Source organism: Halichoerus grypus, chromosome 3, assembly GCF_964656455.1.
Source record: "Halichoerus grypus chromosome 3, mHalGry1.hap1.1, whole genome shotgun sequence".
Classification (NCBI taxonomy): domain Eukaryota; kingdom Metazoa; phylum Chordata; class Mammalia; order Carnivora; family Phocidae; genus Halichoerus; species Halichoerus grypus.
Window position 1 is genome coordinate 152,652,547 of NC_135714.1, and position 21,509 is coordinate 152,674,055.

General features: G+C 40.9%; 1 protein-coding gene and 1 long non-coding RNA gene across 2 annotated transcripts in view; both read left to right on the forward strand.

Annotated features, from left to right (window-relative positions):
* Positions 1-21,509, forward strand: part of XKR6 (XK related 6) — a 308,582-nt gene that overhangs the window by 84,607 nt on the left and 202,466 nt on the right. The gene's annotated exons all lie outside the window — the stretch shown is intronic.
* On the forward strand, positions 836-9,049 carry LOC144381398 (uncharacterized). The gene is made up of 2 exons (XR_013446581.1): positions 836-2,212; positions 4,222-9,049. It is a non-coding gene; the product is annotated as an uncharacterized LOC144381398 (long non-coding RNA).

The following is a 21,509-nucleotide window of genomic DNA, read 5'->3' on the forward strand; positions in this document are numbered from 1 at the left end:
TCAGAGTGGGAGTAGTGAAGCTTGTTGAAAGCATAGTGGCACACGGTATGGGTTGTTGCATTTCTCCTGCCTGGGTGCATTGGTTCAGGGAAACGGTAGGACTGTAACTTGTAAAACAAAACAGACTATGATTGAAGCAAAAAGGAATGAAGATAAAAGTTACTTAAGGGAAAGATCCAAGTTTTGGAGAGGCAGATGAAACCTCTTGTTACTTTTCGTTTTTGCCAAAGAATGGGAGCAAACATGAGTTGAGAGATGCTGTGCGTGAAAGGACAGGTTCTCTGTGTTGCTGCGGGACACGTTTGGGATTTACAGATAAGTGAATGTTCGAGGCATCAAGTAGAAAAAGTGTATCTATCAGTTATGTTTTCTCTGAAATTTACTGAAACTGAAAGGAGCAGGGACCTATGACATATGTGGTAAAGGAAGGAGGAGTGACTGCTTATAAATAAGACCAGCATTCGGTTTTCCTTGATTAAAATTTGAATGTATCAAAATGTAAAACTGTTAGAATCATTTTATGAACATCAGTGGGAAATGAACTTCCAAGAGCTTATTGATTTAAAAAAGGGTATTTTCACTTGATGCAAACCATAACCTAAAACCTAGGTAAAGCTCAAAACAATTCTTTTCTTCTTTATTCTTAATATTTAAGTGTAAATTACAAGTTATTACTTTAAAGAATGGCTCTGAAACCTATTAACTTCAGAGTCAGACCATTTAATTCTGTTACATTTGTCTAGATATTAAATGTAGTTGGACTTCACATGAAAAATTACAGAAGATAAGCGAACCCAGGAAATGTGTTTACTACTCTTGATTTAAGGTGAACATCAAGCTTAAATTTAAGATTCATTTTGATGTTTTTTGGTAATGTACCATGTTCCCACAAAATTAAAGGCTTTCATTGGTATACATAGATCCAACAGAGAAATGCAAAGCATTAAACAGTAATGTTGTTAGTATAGACTCTAGTGATAATTTAGTAATTGTATATAATGGAAGTATATGAATGGTGTAAAAAAAAATCTCATAAGCTATTTGTCTTCATTACACTGTAGTTAGGACCGATTCTTGAAGTGCAACTTTGGCAGCAGAACTTCTGAATTTTAAATTACAGCTTCAGTTGAATGAAGGACTCTTATATTAAGTGATTTTTGAAGGTGCTTGGCTGGTTTAACCTTGCGAAATAGTGTGAGACATTTATATTTGGGATTGAAACTACCAGTGCTCTCCAAATGGAGGAGAATTAATTTTCAGGATTAATGAGGATTTTGGAAATATAAGCTTCACACTACAGAGACCAAATAATGGCTGGACGTCACTTTCAGCGTAAGATTTAGGCTTCTCAGTGGATTTTGTTTTAAATCCTGCAGTCTCATTCTCTTGTCATATAATATATACTGCCCTCCTCCCTTTCATGGAAACATAGCAATCCTTATTTTCTGTCTCCTTAGCATGATAGCCCAGACTTGAAATGGTAGTCCAGAAAGCAAGGATCCCACTTGCTGAGGTCCGGAACCTGGCTCTCCTGTTCAGCCTTTGGCTTCCAGCGCTTAGAAACATTCAGTACTTGTGGAATGAATGAATGCCTATTTTGATTGTAGAAACAAGTTACTTTTCATGTACTACCAACGTGGCTGTTGGAATTCGGAGTTTCTAAACATAGAAACATATATTTCTAGGGCCAGCCCCGTTGTTCTGGTTCAGCATTACACTTCCTTTGCTTGCCTTGGTTTATTTGCATAAAGAGAGCTGAGTTGCTATCTAGTGTCATTAGCTTCATTAATGATATTTTTATATTTAACTTCATAAAAAAAAGGAACATTTCAGAATCTCAGGAGATGAATAAAATACTAGTGTAGCTTTGTAGAACCGCCTTGGTATTAAATTTTCATTGTTACTATTACACCCGGCAGCTGATGGGATAAGAAGAGCAGCCTTTCGTTCTAAATAGGATTGTGATGCTCTGGATAGAAATGTGTACATTTTCATTTCTCTGTGATAAAAATGGCTTCTGATATTTTATATATTTTAGTGTCATGTTAGAGATTTCATTCCATGATCATTTGTTCATTCACATGTATTTTTATTTTTAGCTCTAAGCGAAAGACATGAGGCCTAAGACTGAGATGAGGTTGTTTTGAGGCCATCTGATTTCTGACTAGAAGGTGTGCGATCGCCTCGTCCTGAAACCACTTCAAACAGAATGGTAATGGCAAAACCTAAGAGAAAGAGAGGCCTTCATGTTTTTCCATGTCTGTTCTCTTATCCCAATTCCTTCCTCCTTAAGAAAAAAAAATCTTAAGTTGTGAACAAAAAGTATTAAACAACATGCTGATATATTCTAACTAAATTGGTTCAAATGTAAAGAGTTGTGTAAATCGACATATTAATTAAGCCTTTTAGAGTTTAAACTTTTTAGTGAGCTCTAGTGAGCTACTTAACTAGTGACAAAATATTTATATGGAAACACCTAAGCCATTAGGAATTTGCAGATTGAAATAATTGTCTTCCTTTGAAAATGAATAGGTTTTGCTCTTGAAAGGGACTGCAGACTTAAGTTTTTCAGAATAGAAAGTAAGGGTTCTTGTCACAGCTTTCTTCTGCTGTCATAAAAAATTTTGATGTCTTATGGATGCTTTTTTGTTTTTCTTTTTAAGATGTAAAGTCCTGTGAAGAATGTTAGTGGTTATCAGTTAACTCTGCTTTAATTATTGCAGGTAACTTAGTTCCAAGTCTGTTTCATAGTTGAGGAGAAGAGCACTGTTTGTCTTTATTACAGTAAAACTTTTTTCGGGGCTGCTGCTGTTTATTAAGTTTATTCCAGTGGACCATGTCCTGTTAAAATAATGATGTAGCAGAGCTTAGGAAAGCAGTTACTAGGCTTAATTCCCCTGGGAATAGAAGTCCAGTAGGTTCTTTGCTCAAGGTCAGATTTTATACTAAGCCATCTTTTCAGAGTAAGTGGTTATTTGATCTTTCTTGTACTACATGTAACAATGTTCATAGCAAAAATAGTATCACAGATTTACTTATATTTAGCCTCAGTTACCCATTTGTTTAATTGGTGGCATGCCAAGAAAATGAAATTGTCATCCCACCCCAGAGGATGAGACAGAGGGCAGATTCTACGGAACTCTGACAACATTAATATATTTTTAAAAGTCACACTTATTTTCCTGTTTTCTTCCAGGGGCTCAGTTGTTGCTCTAGTTCTACATTCCCTCATTTCTCTACAAACAGTATTTTCTCCAACGTCAAGAGTGACTTAAATTTTTAAAATGTATTTTTATTTGTATACGTGGCTTTCTGTGATGATAGACTTACTCACATGCCATGTAAATCCAGACACTATTTAGGTTGACTGGAGTGTAATGATTTTATGTCTGTGATCTCAGTTTATACTTAAATAAGTCAGTGTAGCTTTGTCCTAAAGAGAAACAGTACACAACAGGTCGTTTCTTTGTTTTCCATATCTGCTGATGTGTTGTTTTATTCTTCTGAAATGTTAACTTTAACTCTTGCTTTTCTATGGAAAAATTAAATAGGCTAATGTAAAAAGCATCGTTTTTTAAGCCTATAGAAGTGTTCATATAGTTCACTTTCGTGTATTAATGCTTTAATGAGAAACAAGTACTGATTGTTTTTATTTTTTGAAATTCTCGTTTCTTATGTTTACCCCAAAATTTTTTTTTTCAAATAAAGCCTATCTAAATTGACCATTGTTGAGGTTAGAAGAACTTTGAAGGTCATCTTTTCTGTTTCATGTGCTAAAAGTTAATGGGATAGAAGTACAGAGACTTTAACCACTATTAATTGGCTAAAAATACGGTTTCTAAAGGCATGTGTTATGTAAGAATGAAATCAGTAATTTCATTTATGCATCTGTATGTCTGTCACCATAATGATAGCTTTTAAAAGAAAATCTAGAACTTAATGCCACTTTAAAGCCTGAAATTGTAAATGTGAAGATATTTGGACCCAGTAAATACTAAATAGGTGATATGTGTGAGTATAGTTTAATATTTTTTAATAAGTAAACTGCCTTGTTTCTAAGCAAAACTTTAATGTTAGACTTAAGAGCTTATAACTGTAAGATGAGAAAGAAACATTAACTTTAAAATGTCGTTTTGAAAATTATAAAAGTAAATATTGACCTTTTCTAAAAAAGTTTTTTCCTTTTGACATTGTTTAATTTTTTTCCTTTTTGTTTTTTAGGTTTGCAATTTTTTTTGGTGATGGCATGTTCAGAATCTTGGATCCCTAAGTTGAATATGTTGGAAATATTTAGGAACTCTGGAAATTACTGTTTTGTGTATATAATGACTTACTAGGTGAATCAGTAGATTTAATAAAAAAGTATATAAAAGAATAGGCATTATAATTTTGTGTTTCTAAGTTGACGTGCATGTCTCAAATTCTCATCTATCAGTATTAGTGTCATTCCCTGGAGACAGTTATATAATAATTTGAAGATTTGGGGGTTTTTATGGACCCCATGTTTTCCCTGGCAGTTTATGTAATCCTCCCATGCCGATTTGGTCAGCTCCTTTTCCTTTCGATCTACCTTGCCATGTAGCTTACTTAGGTCAGAGGTAATTATTGATCAGGAGGAGATCAAGTGACAATCCTAGAGGTAGTAATTACAGAATTTCAGCCTGGAAATGACCTCAGAATGGTCTGTATTAGAATATGTAAATTATATCCAAATACACTTGTGACCAGATGCTGCTGATTTTCGAATTGGATATTGTTATGTAGGACAGAAGTGCTAATGAGGAGGAAAAAGAGCTGTTCTGTTTCACCTCCTCCCTCTCTCCCTATTGTTGAGTGCATGAATTAGTGGAACGTAAGATGGCCAAGGGGTAGACAGTATAAATGGAAAGAAGAAAAAACAAAACCTGAATCTCCAAGAAGGAATACTTTCCCTTAAAAATTTGAAAGTTAGCTCTATTCCAAGTACCTGAACACACTATTTTAAAACCATAGGCTCACTTTCGCATAGACCCAGAATGTGAGTGAACTAGGGTGTGCTTGTCCAGAGGGAGAGCTGGAGAACTTGTTATCTGACAGGAGAGTCAGTGCTTGGGTGAGTCCGTGGTTGTCTGCTCGGATGAAGAGGTTTGAGGAGCATCATGGGGCAATTATTTTGATAGTCAAATACAACAGCCTTCCTATCCCTTTGACCAAAACTGGGGAAGGATTGCTTTTTAAGACTGTGTTTAGAACAGCTTGAAAAAGGATCATAGGGAAAGACTGAGGAGAATTCAGGGCTATAGAGACTGAGTGGTAGCTCAGTAGAATGTTCATGTATTTGCTTATTGCAAGTTTTATCGTTGGTAGATTATCCAATAATGTGGAAGTTTGTGTACCACCAAAGTTTTCATAACGTTTCTACTGGAAGGCTTCTAGAAGCTAAATAAGATACACTGTAGCACCCCCCCACACACACCCCTTTGCTTTGCTTTATTTTAAGAGGATTTGACTGATCCGTATTTAATAGATGACACAATGAAAACATTAGATTTTTAAAAATCAAGTTACATTTTAATTTCAACGTGTGTTGCCTATTTGCTGCTTTCCCATTACAATTGGCTTTTTAAAAACTCTCCTTCTGTGATACTTTTGTCAATAGAGGTGTTTCCTCTTAGCCAATTCTAGCCACAGTATTGACTGGGCCTCGGCATTTGATATACCCAGAAGGAATTAGACAGGCAGGAAAAAACTTGGTCTCTACTGGAATGAATATTTTAAAAACCTTCCTAGATTCTGAACACTTTGAGTACAAAGGAAAGAGACCCAAGAGAGGGAAAAATATGAGAGCCCAAGAAAAAAAATGCTGGTGGGGGATAAACTTACACAGCTAACCCAAGTGTCATAAGGGAAGGAAATGAAGTTCCTGGAGATGAGGAGGCAGTTTATAAAATCCCGGGACAGCAGGCATTCTGATAATCAGTTGGGTAGTTCACATTAGCGGGGCGGTAGTATTTTAAGGCTAGTGACAGGTGATCTGGGGAAATATTAATGTATTTCCTAACAATGAGTTTGGTTTTTATTTTAGTGTGTTATAAATGGGTATGCAGCTCAAAGATGAACATAATTCAAGATAAGTATCTTCAATCTTAGAGAAGATACAATAAAAAATGGATCTTTTGTCCCTATCATGTAACTTTAGAAAGTAATGTAGAATACGGAGCATAATAGAGAATTGATGGCATGAATATAATCAGTATTTGATGGAAGCTGTCTAGAAACTTCTAAGTAAAACCTTACATTTAATGTTGTCCTTAGTTGTACTGTAACAGAACTTTAGTGGGAAAATGTGTACCTTCTTGGGTCACCGTGCTCCATAGACTGGCACATCACTGTGAAAGTTTAGAAATCTGACTCCGTTTACCCCGGGGAGGAACACAGATCTTCATAAATTTGGGTACAGTAAGTACGTAGGGATCCACAGAGAAGGTGAGCCTAGAACAATGAATGGTTCTTTGTATTTTGGTACTTTTCAACCCCCTTTTGAAAATCCGAAGGTAACCATGGATCCTTTCTCCAACAAGACTGCAATTTCTGAGGGTAGAGGGACTGCCCTTGGTTGTCAGGTCAGGAAGCCCTGATCTAAAAGATCATCTTCATTTTTCTTCTGACCTTGCTCTGACTTTATTGTCACTCTCTGTCAGGGGTTCTCTGTCGCCTTTGAAGGGAGCTTCAAATCTTGAAGGACACTTACTGCCTTACACATTGAACTGAAGCCACAAGTCCGGAGCTTTGTAATAAAATGGAGCGAACATTGTCCACAAAGAGCTGCCCCACAAGTACAGGGGTAAAAACAGAGCCTGAGGCATGAACGTCTGGCACAGCCTCCGAGCGAGTACCTGCTTCCTGCTCCTGTAGGGGCATTTATTCCAGAGGAGGTTGAATATTAATGTTTTGTTTTTAAAATAAGCATATTTCTTTTAAGAACTCTAATTATTTTAAAGGTTTTCTACCGAAGTGTGGCTTTCTCCTCATGTGTTAGGATGTCACATTAATGGTGTAAAATGTGTACTTCAAATTAACACAGTAACTGGGAACTTGGGATTCTGTTACTTTGTGACTCTGAAATTTATAACACGTTTTCAGGAAAATTGTTGATTCCCAGATAATTCATTCTTAACTCCTTTCAGCTTCCTGAATGTATGATTGTTTCTGAACCTTATTAAGCCATTTATAAGATTAGACAAAACTGTCTTCAGTTCTTATTTTGACACGGAATGGATACATTTGATTTATCTTATTAGAAATGTGTTTTGACAGAAAATTCTATTTGAGTGGCTCTAATCTTCATTTTGGAATCTCAGATACCCTGCTTGTTATGTTGTTCATTGGGACTTTCCTGCAAAATACAGCTTCGCTGAGAAGATCATCCTTGAAAAATCAAGAAGTCTGAAGAAACTAATTTGGGGACTGAGTAAAGAGATGGAAAAGCATCGTCAGACTGACAACGCAGCACACTCTGGAAACATCTTAGACTGCATTGCTTTTGTACATGAACCAATTTGTCTGTGTTATGAACTGGACCTATATAGAGAGAAAACCACCTCATAAAATGTAATATAAGAAAACACACTCTGGCCTCTAAAAACATTTCTGTCAGAACAGTCTGCTCTTGACTACTCACACTGATGGAGGGAGCCTGGGTCATTGCACTTGACTGAAAGTTAGACATCATGTATTCTGGATTTGAAGGTGTTTATAAATTTCCTCTTGGAATATAGTGTTCGGGGCTTTTACAACATCTGTCTCCCATGTGCCTTTCATGTCCCCTGAGAAAGGAGCCTGAGCTGTGTGTGCCCCGATGCTTGTTCTCTGTCCATCTTTCTCGGCACCGTTGACTTAAATGTGAGGAAAACATGGAGCATATGGGGTTCCAGCATCCTGTTAAATCTATCCCACTTATCCCGTCCAGGTAATTGTGTTACATTTCCCTTTCAGCTCTTCTAAACGTGGCCCAATTTTAGCCCCTTGCTTAGGTCAAGGTACTGTTTCAGGCTTCTTCCTTCCCATTGTCGTGTTTTGTTCTGGCCGCGATGGGAGGATGGCAGTTGCCTGACTGTAAGAGTCCACTTGTGTCCTTTCATTTTCATCTCCCTTCCTGCATGTTCTGGTCTAGAAATAAAACAGATCTAGAGTTGGGGATCCGGGCTGCGTGAGGTCTGCCTGTATACACTCACAGCACTGCATTTAATATACAGCCTTTTAGCTGCGGTGTTGACAGTAGTCTCCTTTGTATCTCTGCCCTGTGCCGGGCACTTTGCTGCGTGTGGCGGTCCCCTCTTCCTCTGCACCACCGCATTCTCTTGAGGCCAGGACTAGACCTCATGGTGCCGTAGGCACAGGGAGAACCGCAGCTGACCTCTGTGTTCCTGGGGTCATGAGTTAATGAGGTGGTAGTTGAAGAGAGATCCTGGGGTCCTCCACTGGACTCGAGTCACAGCAGATCATGTGCAGAGAAAGTCATCATGTCCGTAGGATTTTGACAAGATTTGTCAAAAAACGGGCCAAATTTCAGGTTAACCATGAACCCACATTGACTATCCTGGTGTGTCTTTCTTTAAAAAAAATAAAAAGTATCCCTTAAAAACATTATCATATTACCGTGACGTGCAAAATGTGATATTACTCAACAAAATTTTTACAAGTAGCTTTCAGAAACGTGCAAATATGTTTTGTGTAAAAGAGTATACACTGTGTGTAATTTCTGATTCTCGCTCTAATAAATATTAAACTTAAGTGGTCTCAGTATTTAAAACCTAATAGTTTGAAAATATTTTTTGAGTAAAATTTTAAAGTATATAATTTACTTTTCATGTAATGTGCAAGTATTCTTAGAATACTTGTTTTCCACATGTGAAACTACTGTGAACAGGGTCTGTGTCATCAGTAAGAGTTTCTGAAGCTTTGGCTGTAATTAACCCAGTGCTTGGGATTGGGCTGGCTGGAAATGCATATTGAGCTTTTCTGTGTATGTAGCAAACTTTGTCCAAATAAAGTAGCTTTGTACCCTGAAGGAGCTTTTAGTAATTAAATTTTTATTAAATATGGGCAAGTTAAAGAAGAAGAAATGAACAAAAGGATCTGTAAGTGAGAGTCTAAATTAGTGGTTTGCAACCTTTTGCTGTCGAAGGTAACAGTGGTAGTGAGTCAGTGGGAATGGGGTAGGGGTGGGCTGTGTCATTTGAAGAGAAGAGAAAGACACCCATGTGGCATCAATAGTGGTGGGGTGGGGTCAGTGTGTGTGAGCTGTGCTCCGTTGGCCTGAATCCAAGGTCAAGGAAGCTTGGTACTAGAAGTCTATCCCCACAGTTCCTGAATGACCAGCAGAGGATGGGTGCCAGGTGGAGGCAAAATAGAAAAAAGAAAAACAAGGACAGGCTAGGGACTTCAAAAAAAAAATTTTTTTTTCAGTTGAAGAAATTGTCCTTTTAAACGTTTATGTCATTCCCTCTACTGTATACCCTTGGTAAAATAAAAGGCTTGCCATGTCAAATTAGTTCTCTAAAGATATTTTTAAAAATTTATCGGCCTGTAAAATCAAAAGGCTGTGTGCTGCAGGTTCTTGGAAATGTGCAGGATTAACATACTAAGGTCCCAGTTGTTTATCCTGCAACTCATAGTTCACAGGACACTGATTGATGTGCCAAAGAACAGTTTGAGCAGGTTTAGATAATTACTTCAGCATTGCTGTATAGTGGGAGTCACTGTCTTAAAAAGCCTAATTAAGGCAGCAGTTAAGGGGTGCCTGGCTGGCTCAGTTGGTAGAGCATGTGGCTCTTGATCTTAGGGTGGTGAGTTCAAGCCCCATGCTGGGTGTAGAGACTAATTAAAAAAAAAAAAAAAGAAGGACAGCTAGTATCATCCTGTTTCAACCAACTGTTGACCAAAAACTCATTCTGGAAATCTCTCATACAGATTTCCAATAGTTTTATGTGAAGATAAACCGAAACCTCGAATAATGTAAAGATCTGCTACAACACAAACTCTGAGGAAATCATTTATACTACTTTGCAGATAACTTTTCAACCTGCAAAATAGTCACCAACCTGCAAAAAATTCTACACTAATAAATGACGAGAAACAATGCAATGGTTGTAACTTGTGTTATTTCTGCTTATCTCCAATAACAAGTTTAAGATTGACTCTATATACCATCGTCTTGTGTGACTAGACCACTTTTTTATATCTCATCCACCTATGTGCTAGCTATATATGTATGGAATGTGTCGAGTAAGTTTTCAAGAAAGATACTGAGATTTCTTCCTTTGGCATCTAAAGATGAAGGTTGGTATCCTTCCTAAATGGGTGCTTGTAGGCAAGTTCAGAGGAAGTCCGTGGCCTCTAGTCATGGTTTCCAGTACTCCCTTAATGTCGGGGATGTTGCAGATTTCTTACCAAATTGCTCATTAGGGAAAGCTTGCCATATTCTGCATTGTTTTTCTTAGGAGACCCAACTTTGAATTACTAAACCCAGGGCTAAGATTAGTGAGGCAGACACTTGCTTTCTGTATTCACTGGGACTTGAAAGCAAGAATGAAATTACTAAATAAAGTGAAACTGGTTTGAGGGATATTTTGGACTTCATTTGCTGTGTGCTTCACATCCTTTCCTGCCGGTGGGAAACGCAGCAAGGGCTTGTAAATTTCTCAGTACTGGAGGGCATCACTTTGCCATGAAAATTTTGGGTTAAATATTTTGAACATTCTCAATTATGTAGCAGAGAAAAGATTATAAATAGATACACACTGATTTAAGTCATTTCATCTAAAATATGACATGACCAAAAATTAGAGATTTGCCATTTTGTATTTGGAAGAAAAAACACAAATTACTTACCGTGGATCTTTGATGACCGTTACAATCAGGAAATTTAGTTTCTCTCTCTTGCTGATGTTTCTTTCAGTCTTGCCCCAAACCAAGTTACATTTTTAGTCAAATCATACTTCAGAACCTTTCCGTTAGGAATTAGGATTTTCTTTAGCTCCTGAGTGGCTCTCAGTGACCTTTCCAAGGACAGCTTTTGACCTAAGAAAGCCGCATCACAGAATGAGTTATGCAATTTCAAAAGCCCCATTTGTGGGATCTTCTGGAAAATACTAAAATATTCACATCACTGTAAGATAGTTTCCCACTTTCAGAAATGAGAATTATCCTTAAGTACTAGGCCAAGCGAAGGCGAATGTGTGGTTCACGGCTCGCTCTGTCTGTCTCCGGCTGTCCTTGTTGGGTCTGATTCAGCATACTTCCCGTGTGGGGGCTGGGTGGCACAGTGTCTGAGCACTGGAGCTTCTTGGTGATTTTAGGAAGTCAGGCAGGTGTTGGAGGCCTTGCTTTTCACATCTACCAGCATAAGCAATTCCGGTTTGCTTGCTTTTTATGTAACATCTTTCTAAGAAGTCACTGTAGCAAACTGTAGTTTCTCCCTTCCTCTAGATTATAATTTTTAGATTTTTATCTGTTTAAGAAGTAAGGTTAATTCCATAGCTGCCATTTCCTCGGGGGGAAAAAAATGCCAGCAGCCGCTGACCTAGAATTCCATCTTGTACTCACTATTATGTAAGACTTAAATTCTGATTTAAAAAAATGATAAATTTGGTCATCTGAGTGAAGCGAAAGAGTGTAAAGGTCTTTTCTCTCCCCTTTCCATCACTAGTCTCCTGCCCTTCAGATCCTCTGGCCCCCACTGGTAGTGAAGCTGATGATCACCTGAAAGGTTTGAAATTCAGAGCAAGAGTCCGAAAACGGGGATAGCAGGGAAGTGGCACTGGGACAGGGTAGAAATCCTCAAAAGTGCGACACCCACTGGGCCAGGCTACCGGTACTGTTGGTTTATCCTCATGTTTTTATGACTGAGCGGACCAGGACTGAGCTCTGCACGTTAACTCCTGCCTCTTCCAGCCCTGTTTTCATCCTTACCTTCTTCTTGGTGGAAACCCGAATTCTCGAGAACGAAAGGTTTCAGCACACGTGTACACTGGTGCCTGCGCGGGCATCAAATTATGAGCGGGCAGAGGCTCTCAGTCGTTAGACTCAGCTGACTCGAAAGACCACATATCTCAACACTTGCAGTTGCCACTTGCCATCCTTGCTTCCTGTTTCTCCCCACCTTTCTTCAGGGTGAAAGTCTACAGCAAAATAATTTTCGCAAAAAGCTATTCGGTAGGGGAACTTGAGAAGCCTGTTGGACAGGCCATTGGAGTCAATCATTCATTCCTGCAGCATAGTGACAGGCGCTGGTCCCGGCTCTTTGGGGAAACAACACACAAAGCGCGGAGTTCACACTGTAGCGCAGCTGCACGGACCCAGCCTGTGAACGACCACCCCGTGCATGACCATCCGGTGCATGACCATCCCGTAGAACACGCGGCAAAGAGCAGAGCGCATGCGCTCAGGGCGCCGCCGGGGGTGGGCGGGGCAGGCCTGCGTGTTTAGGGAGCGCAGAGTAGACCTCGCTGGGAAAGTGAGATTTGAGAAGCGGTGTGTGTCTAGATTGGAGCTGACCGGCAGGCTTCGCTAAGGAGGCGGGAAAACAATCCTGGAGGGTTTCCGACAATTGTTTACCAGTTTAGCAGTCACTCCGTACTGGAAGCCCTCGCTGCATCCAAACGCAGCCGTGCGCATTCCTCCTTCTTTTTGCTACTGTCATTTCTCCTGCCTCGATTTTTCTTTTCCGGGGCCCGGCCCACATGGCCTCTCAGTGACATGATTTGGGGAGGTGGGCGTGATCATAACATGCAGCTAGACTGTATGGCAGATTTGATACTCCAGGAGTGCAGGGGTCCCACTGAGGAAGAAGGATGGGCTTTTAGAAGGGGGCCCTCGGGGACGCCTGGCTGGCTCAGTCCGTGGAGCATGCGACACTTGATCTTCGGATCATGAGTTTGAGCTCCATGTCGGGTGTAGAGATTACTAAAAGTAATGAATCAACTTAAAAACAAACCAGCAAGGGCCCTCGGGGGCAGGCTGTGTTTATTCCATAAGGGGGTCTTAGGAGGACAGGCCAGATAGAGGTAGCACCAGGAGCTAAAGCAGGCCAGGGCGAGCAAGGTCAAACTTAAGGGTGATTAAAATGCAACAGATCATGGAGGCCCCCAAAGTTCATGCTGAAGAGTAGCGGTTCCATTCTACAGGTGGGAGGGGACCAGGGCTGTTCTCTGTGGCTTCTCCCATGTGGGACTTTCAACTGGGCATGGGCCAGAATTGTTGGTTCCCGTGGGTTTGCAGTTTCTAATCCCTGGGAATTAGAGAGGGAAGACAGAGAAGGTGGTTGGTAATCATTCCTCTCTTCTGTCTCTCAATACCTGTTTTTCCAAAATGCAGATAACTTTTTCTCATAAAAAGGATATGACTTATAAAAATTCAAATAGTGCAGGAAGACAAAAAGGGCAAAGTTCACTATCTCACTACTGTTAATATTCTGATCATCAGCAGTTTGGACTTCTCCTTTATCCGTGCTCATGGCATCCTTTGTAACAGCGGCTCTGTGTGGATGCAACCAACTAACTCCCAATGCTGGAAATTCCGTGGCTTACAATGTTCATTGTTCAGCTTCTTTCCCGTTTTTCACTCTTATAAACTTGGCTTCCGATGAATATCCTTCTGTATAATATCTGTACTTACCCAATTATCTCCTTGTTGTAAATGATGGCCACATCCAAAAATCGGGGTGCCTAGAACGGGGGGCTACACAATACAGAATTTGGTACAGACATTACATTGAGCACTTGGGGTGCCCACGTGTGCACTTTCCAAAGCACTTTAGTAGCAACTAATGTCTCCAGCTCTGCATAAAACATGGCGAGGTGGGGTGGGGTTAGAGATGGTGCTCTCTCCTTTGCGTCTCTCCTTGGCACTGCTGTCCCATCGGGAGCGCCTTCGGCTCACAGAGCACCTTTGCAGTCCGCTTTCAGAACACCCACGCCAAGGCCAATGCCAGCAGAAGCTTTTTGGACTACAAGATGATGAGCACATACGAGGCCAAACTAAAAATGGAACTTTCTAGCTTCCTCGCATGAAACTGCTTTGATTCCAACTTTCACTCTTTTAATTAGGCGGATCAAAGAGACAGCACATTTTTCAGAGATGTTGAAAATCATATGGCAAACTGCTCTATTTTTCAACGTAGGAAGTCTTTACAAGGGTTAAGTGTGAGTGTTGCTCATTTTGGTTCTTTCAGGGGAATGTACCTTCTGGAAGTGGTCTAATTGGATCCCTCCGTGGTGGTCTTCTGCCTGTGCCCCCCTCCCCAGCCATTTTTCGTCCCTAAGATCTCTGGATGGTTCCTGGGTGAAATCATTGTGCAACAAACACCACGAGGAGAACTCAGAGTTAAACACTCGGTGTCCTGTTATTCTAGAAGGCTTGGCGTAGGTTGAAGTCGTAAGTTCTATTCTCTCTTCTTAGAAATGAGCGCTACTTAACACAGTGTAGCGCTATCACTCTTGTACTCACCCACCAGGCCCGTTAGTGTGTTCGCTGTCCTTTCTCGGGGCCTCTGCACTGGCTGGTCCCTCGGCCTGGGATGGTCCCCCCCAGGTACCTGCATGGCTCCCTCTCTTGCTTCTGTTAGCTCTCTGCTAAAGGGGCTCCTCATCCGAGAGGCCTTCCCTGCCCTGCCTGTGTAAAATAGCATCCCATTCATGCCTTCCTTATTCCCTCATAGCAGTCACCCCAAGCTGACAGTAAAGATTTGTCTTCTCCACTAACACATACGCTTGGAGAGGGCAGGGTCTTTGTTTTGTTCTAGGCTGTTCCTCTGAAACCTACAACAACACCTGACATATGTTAGAAACTCAAGTAAATGTGTGCTGTTTGACAAGTGAATGAATCCCCCACTGTTCCTACTTAGGGACTGGTGAAGATACTGGGAGCTTTTCAACACTGGAAGGAAGTCAAGGACTTGGGAAAAAAGCAGCGATTATCTCAGGGCCCCATCTCCACATAGGGCTGTCTTTAACCAGCAGCACCATTTCTGCTTCCAGCTCCTTTTCTACCTGCATGTTCACTTGAAGCCATCATTTGTAACGTTCCCCCGGTTGGAGGGTAACTTGTGCTAATAGTAGGCACAGCCTTTAAGAAGCATTTTAGTGGATGAATACATTCAATAGATACTGACTGAGCAGCAACCAGGATGCCAGGCACTGTGCTAGAGGCCAAGTTTACAAAAGGCAACAGGACACTCATGGAGCTTACAGGTTTTCAGAGTGTGAGTTTGGTGGGCCAAGATGGCCCTCTTGCCACCTGTGGAGCTAAGAGAAGCGCCCCAAGGGGGTGGGAGATTTACTCAGTGGGGAGGAGGGCTGAATAATGCAGGGCCGGGTATTGATGAGGCAATGGGCTGTGGGTCTATAGTGTGTGGTCTCTGGGCAGAAGGAGGACAGAAATGGCAGAATGACAACATGCCTGCCTCAGGGTTTGGCTTAGGCTCCCCCAGGGCTCAGGAAAGAGGAGGAAGCTCTCCATACTCTTGTTTTCTACTAGCCCACATCAGTAAACAAAATTCTTATGACTACCACACTTTTTTTTTTTTTTGGTTAGACTTCTGTGGACTAAATTCAGAAGCTAGTAATAATTTTAAATATTTCCATGGGTGACTATTCCAGAAAGTTCCAAAGCCAGAAAGTCTATTTAAAAACAACTTTTGAAAAAAAATATAAAAAATGAAAAGTTTTGAAACAATGAATTCGTCTTTCTCCCCCCACTGAAGATTCAAAAGAAAGAAAAAGAACAAAGAAATCTCTTTCTCCAACAATGCAAAAAGACTAAAATATAAGGAAACAGGAACTCTAGGTGATTTTTCTCACTTATGCAAGTGATAAATAAACAATGAGTCCTTCAAAACTCTGTAAGAGGAGAGATATCTTGAACTTTTCTGTAAGGAACATTTAGCCGAAAAGGAACATAATAAAGCCATAAATGACCAGGTAACCCTACCGTGTAAGTAACTCAGGGATTTGCACGGAGACAGAATTTTTGTCCTCTAGTCGTGAAATTATTGAAATACAGTTTTCTGGTGTGCTTTCTGGCACACGGTGTTCTAAGGGTGAGACGTACACATAGCATGAAGAGCGTCAGGAGAAACCGAAGACTGGCAAGAATAGGACCTCATTTTCATTTCACTTCATTTCATCCTGTCCCCTGGGTCCTCTGGTTCAATCTTTCTCAAAGTGTGTGTGTGTGTGTGTGTGTGTGTGTGTGTGTGTGTGTGTGTGTGTGTGTTAGAGAGAGAGAGAGAGACAGAGACAGAGACAGAGACAGAGACAGAATAACCTGGGGACCTAGTTCGGTTGCAGGTTCAGACTCGCTGTTTCTGGAGAGGGACCTGGGAGTGCTTCTGCTCTTCCAACAAGCTGGCTGCTGAAGCCAGTCCAGCTGGTGCAGAAACTGCACGGAATAGCAAGGCTCTTAGTCTACCAAGAACTTCCACATGCTTTTTTTTTTTTTTCGTGGAAACTTTATCACTATCCTGTGAGTTGAGCACGGCTGGTATCACCTCCTTCTACCCATAACAAGACAGGTCCCAAGAGGCAGGTTGCTGAAACAGAGCTTGATCCTAGAACCCAAGCTTTCTAATGCTCCACGGAGTATTTTCATTACAGTTGTTCTGCTTTGGTGGCTGCATCATGAACAGAGGGGTGGGGAGTGGGCGGTGTGGCTCCAGTGACATTTTAGGAAACCCAGTAGAGACAATACACATTTTTGTTATTATTGTTGTTATGATGTCTCCTGAGGTCTTAGAGCCAGAGCTAATGGACTAGAGAGATAGTCACATGAGACTTCTTATACTTGCCATTTTTAGGCAACAGGAAGACAGCAGGTGGTGAGTGTCCTGCTGGTGACAAATTTAACTGACTGTCTTCGGGAAAATGGGATTTAACTTGATTGTAGGCTGTCTTCCATCTTCCGGATGGAGCTAGAACTTGAGAGCTGGGTGGCTTTGATTTATGGAGCGCCATTCCTGTCAGATGGTACAAAGGATGTGCAAATCATATGCAAATGGGCTAAATCTCACTCAGAATTTGCCAACCGGAAACACAACGTCTTTATTCCAGCTAGATTTTAATGTGATCTTGGGGTAACTTTCAGGGAGGTCTCAACTATGCTTACTCTTAGCTGAGAAATAGCTAAATATTGTCAAACACAGAGAAAGGTATGGGCAAGGAAATCCAGGGTGGTGTTTGTGACTGTGGATCCTGCACCTCATCTGGAGAGAGGAGCCCCAGCTGGCCCTGGGGTGATGAGATCTGGGGCAAAGTGAGTCTCCTATGGTCTTTCACTTTCACAAGTACTTTTTTTTTTTTAGAGGAAGGCTGATTTCTCATCAGTGTTGGTCTGACTTCCTTCCTTTTCCAAACTATCTTGGGCATTTGCTGCTAAGCAATGCAATGGTATAGAACAATTGGATTAATTTGGTATCTTTATTCAGTTCAAAAACATGAACGCCTTGATTTTGGTGTTCTAGGAGTGTCCTGTTATAAACGTAATACATGTTCACTCCAAAAATTTTGGAAACGAACAGAAAGTGTAAAGGAAAAAAATCATTATACTCCTACGATTCAGTGAGAACTATTGTTATCGTTGTGGTTAAGTATCATTCATGAACATATTTTACCAAGCTGAGATGATGGCACTATTAAGGTTTTGATTTTTTTACTATTTAAGTTTTGTAACCTACTCTTTCGAGTATTAGAATGCTTTCCCAAAATCTGAAATATTATTATTATTATTATTTTTAATTTTATTTATTTATTTGACAGAGAGAGACACAGCGAGAGAGGGAACACAAGCAGGGGGAGTGGGAGAGGGAGAAGCAGGCTTCCCGCTGAGCAGGGAGCCCGATGCGGGGCTCGATCCCAGGACCCTGGGATCATGACCTGAGCCGAAGGCAGACGCTTAACGACTGAGCCACCCAGGCGCCCCAAAATCTGAAATATTATTGAAGAGGTTTTTGTTGGCTTACTCATTTGTTTTGCTAGTTGGTATTCCATCAGATGGATGTATTGTAGTTTATCCAGTTCTCCCTTATTGATGAACATTTTGTTTATTGCCTATTGTGTAATATGTTATGCTGTGAGAGAGAATCCTTGCACTAAATCTGTGTGTGCATCTCCGATTATTCTTTTAGGATAAATATGGAGAAATGGAATTACCAGCTCTAAAGATATATGTAAAATAGTTGTTGGATAAATCATGCCTTTTGAGAAATCCTAACGAGGCATGTTCCAGAGTAGCCGATCCAATTTATATCCTTAACCGACAGTGCACTCTGGCTGTTTTAGGGTGTTGTGCTTAAACTGCCTCTCTGACAGTTTAAAATGATATCCCTTTGTTTTAATTTGCATATATTTGATCTCCCAGAGACTGAATCGCTTACATTTCTTTCTTTTCTTTTGTGAAATGCCTTCTTAGGTCCTTGGCTCCTTTTTCTTTTGGAGTTTGGTTTTGTTGTTGTTGTTTCTCAAAGATCTTTGAAAGCTCTGTCTTGTACACATATTTTCCCTCATTTGTTTTTTTCACTTTGTTTGTAGTATTTGCTGACATTCAGAAAATGTTATGCTTTTACCTAGGCAGATTTTTCAGTCTTTTATTTTAGGCTTTCTTCTGCTTAAAAATGTATATATACTTTTTAAAACCCAGCATTCGTGATTCTTTGATATACAGCAGTACCTCATGTGAAATAGAGTGTAAGCCTCCAAATTAGTATTTGCACCTTGGGAAAAGAAAGTCAAACCCAAAATGGCCAATTTGATATCTCTGTACAAACGTGATCTATGCTCATTAGTTAACACTGAAAATACACTCCTATTTCTCTAGCCTGGAGCTGCCTCATTAAAAGGTTTTCTAAGGGAATTCACCTACGAATTGACCTATGATTTTTTTAGTGTCCACCCCATAGGCAGCATCTTGCTTTCCATGAGAAGCCAGTCAGCCTGCAGGAGGTGAGAGAAAAGCATGGAAGGGCCTTGGCTTTGCTCAAAGAACTTAGCATCTCAGAGCCTCAGAAATGATGGTGGTGGTGATGATGAAGGTGACGACAGTGGTGGGTGATGGGGATGCCACTTCATGGGGCTATGCAGGGAGCAGGCGTGGCAACGTGAGTCTAGTGTCTGGAAGCTGGCAACTACTTTGTTACTGTTGGTCCTGTTATCTCTCGCTCTGTTCCCAGCACTGGCTTATTTAGAGGAGGATGTGTGGGGGGAAGGGGCAGGAGACAGAGGGTTCAAAGGTGAGGTCTCTTTCTGTGTTTGAGGTCCCCTGATCGGTTTGAGAAGTTATATATGCCCCAAACAAAAAGTAGATAATATAAAGACACTGAAGTATAAAGGGCTAAATTTAGTGTTATAGTTAATACATTTATTATTTATAAGAAAACAAAAACAGGAGATACCGGTGTGGCCTGAAGAGTTACTACACTCTTATGTATATCATTTTCATGTAAAAAAGGCTTGAACGAGATGTGGAGGCATCTCAGGTAATTTCAAGGAGGAGGAGGAGGAAGAAAGGTCATGTTGCCAAAAATCTATCATAACTAAGAGGCCAAGAGTATGTGAGAGGGGCTGAAGTGCTGGCAGGGCGAAACCTAGTCCATGGTCGGGCACAGGGGGCCTGGGATGCACCAAACTTTATGCCAGGCCAGTTTTTCTTGCATAAGCATCTTTATGCCATGGTTGAAGTTGTGACTTGAGATAAACAGTGGATGAGAACACTGGGGTGGCCGATGGTGTGGTGGGGTTGGCCACCGTGGCCATTGCAGGGCTATGGAGTGTGCAGGCAAGCAGCAAGCAGCCCGACCAGGTCTCCCTGCGCCGTGAGCCCTGGGCTGGCCACCCAAGGTCTCCTTGTAGCTTATGGCCTCCGGTAAGATGAGGGAAGTGACTGGCGGGTTTGTGTCGTCTTCAGGCTCATTTCAGCTCTGACTTTCCATGATGCAGAACCAATTTATTGATTACTGAGGGCCAGAAAAATGGAAAGAGGTTGAAAGGGACCATGAGTTATTTTCTGGCTGAGGTTTGTCCAGAAGCAGAGCAAAATGAGCTTCTTGATCGCCATCCAGGAGGAAGAGATTATCTTTGGACCTCTTACCAGTCTTCTTGCTGATCTTTGCAAGGCAGCACCATGGCCAGCTCTTGGCAAACTCGGGGAACTAAGCAATTTCTCTTCCTAATATTTTATCACCTTTGATATCCCCTGCCCCCCAGCACAGCATGCCTGATATCCCAGCTTCCAGAGGATACAAATCTTTCCAGCCAGGGTCTCCCCCTAACCACCCCAAATTTAGAGGGGGTCTCAAGTTGAAAGAGTTCCATGTTCAAAGTCCATAGTGTTGGAGCGCCTGGGTAGCTCAGTCAGTTAAGCATCTGACTCTTGATTTCAGCTCAGGTCTTGATCTCAGCGTGATGGGATTGAATCTTGAGTCTGGCTCTCCTCAAAGGGGAGTCGGCTTCTCTCCTTCCCCCTCTCTCTCTGCCCCTCCCCCTGCTTGCGTGCACTTGCTTTCTGTCTCATAAATAAATAAATAAATAAATAAATCTTCAAAGTCCATAGTGCTGTTTGTACATTAAATGTTCATCATTTTGCTCAGTAGATACTTAGCCAGCATCTGTTGTGTGCAAAGCACTGTGCTGGATTCTTGGAAAGTATTTTTCAAATTGCATGTCACCGCCTATTAGCGGGCTTTAGTCTCAATTTAACTGGCTCCAACCAGAATTCCAAAAATAACACAAATAGAAAAAAAAATCAAAGTGTCTCACACACAGTAAGGCTAAGTGCTATTTAATAAAACATTTATTTCAGTTTTACATTTGTAGGTGTGTGAGCATGTAATGAGTGTCAGTGAAAAATGTATTTCTCACTGCAATATAGTTAGAAAAGTTTAAAAACTACTGCTGTGGGCTCTCAATCCTTTATCTGCAACTCCACACTCTAAAACATGAAGGTTTTTTCTTAAGTTTGGCCCAAGTTCGTTTGGCAGCAAAATAGTGATTTAAGGGTATTTATGGTCTTCCTCTATCTCACTTACTGTGAATATTTTTACACTTAACTTCAGAATGGAGTCATACCTTTGACCCCAGTGGGCATATTGCACTCAATTACTTACCTAAGGGCCAAAAAATTCTGAACCATAGGACTTTCCATAAGACACCATGGACTTATGTAAGGGATATAACAGTTTTCATCCATTCAGCAAATACTTAATGAATGCTTACTATGAGCTGGGCATTGTGTTGGGTCTCAGATATGGAAGGAAGAAAATTAGTGTGAGATGAATTCCTAGGGAATTTCACAGTCCCGTGGGTGTAATAGATTCGGGGCCACCAGAGCTGGACTTCAGCACTGTCCTTTCACATTCCTTCTCTCTGTAAGTTCACCCAGGCCCTTGGTTGCAAGGATTTCTCTGCTGATGTCTTCTAGGTCTCCTAAATCATTTTTTAATTTATTTTATTTTATTGTGTTGTTAGTCATTATACAATACA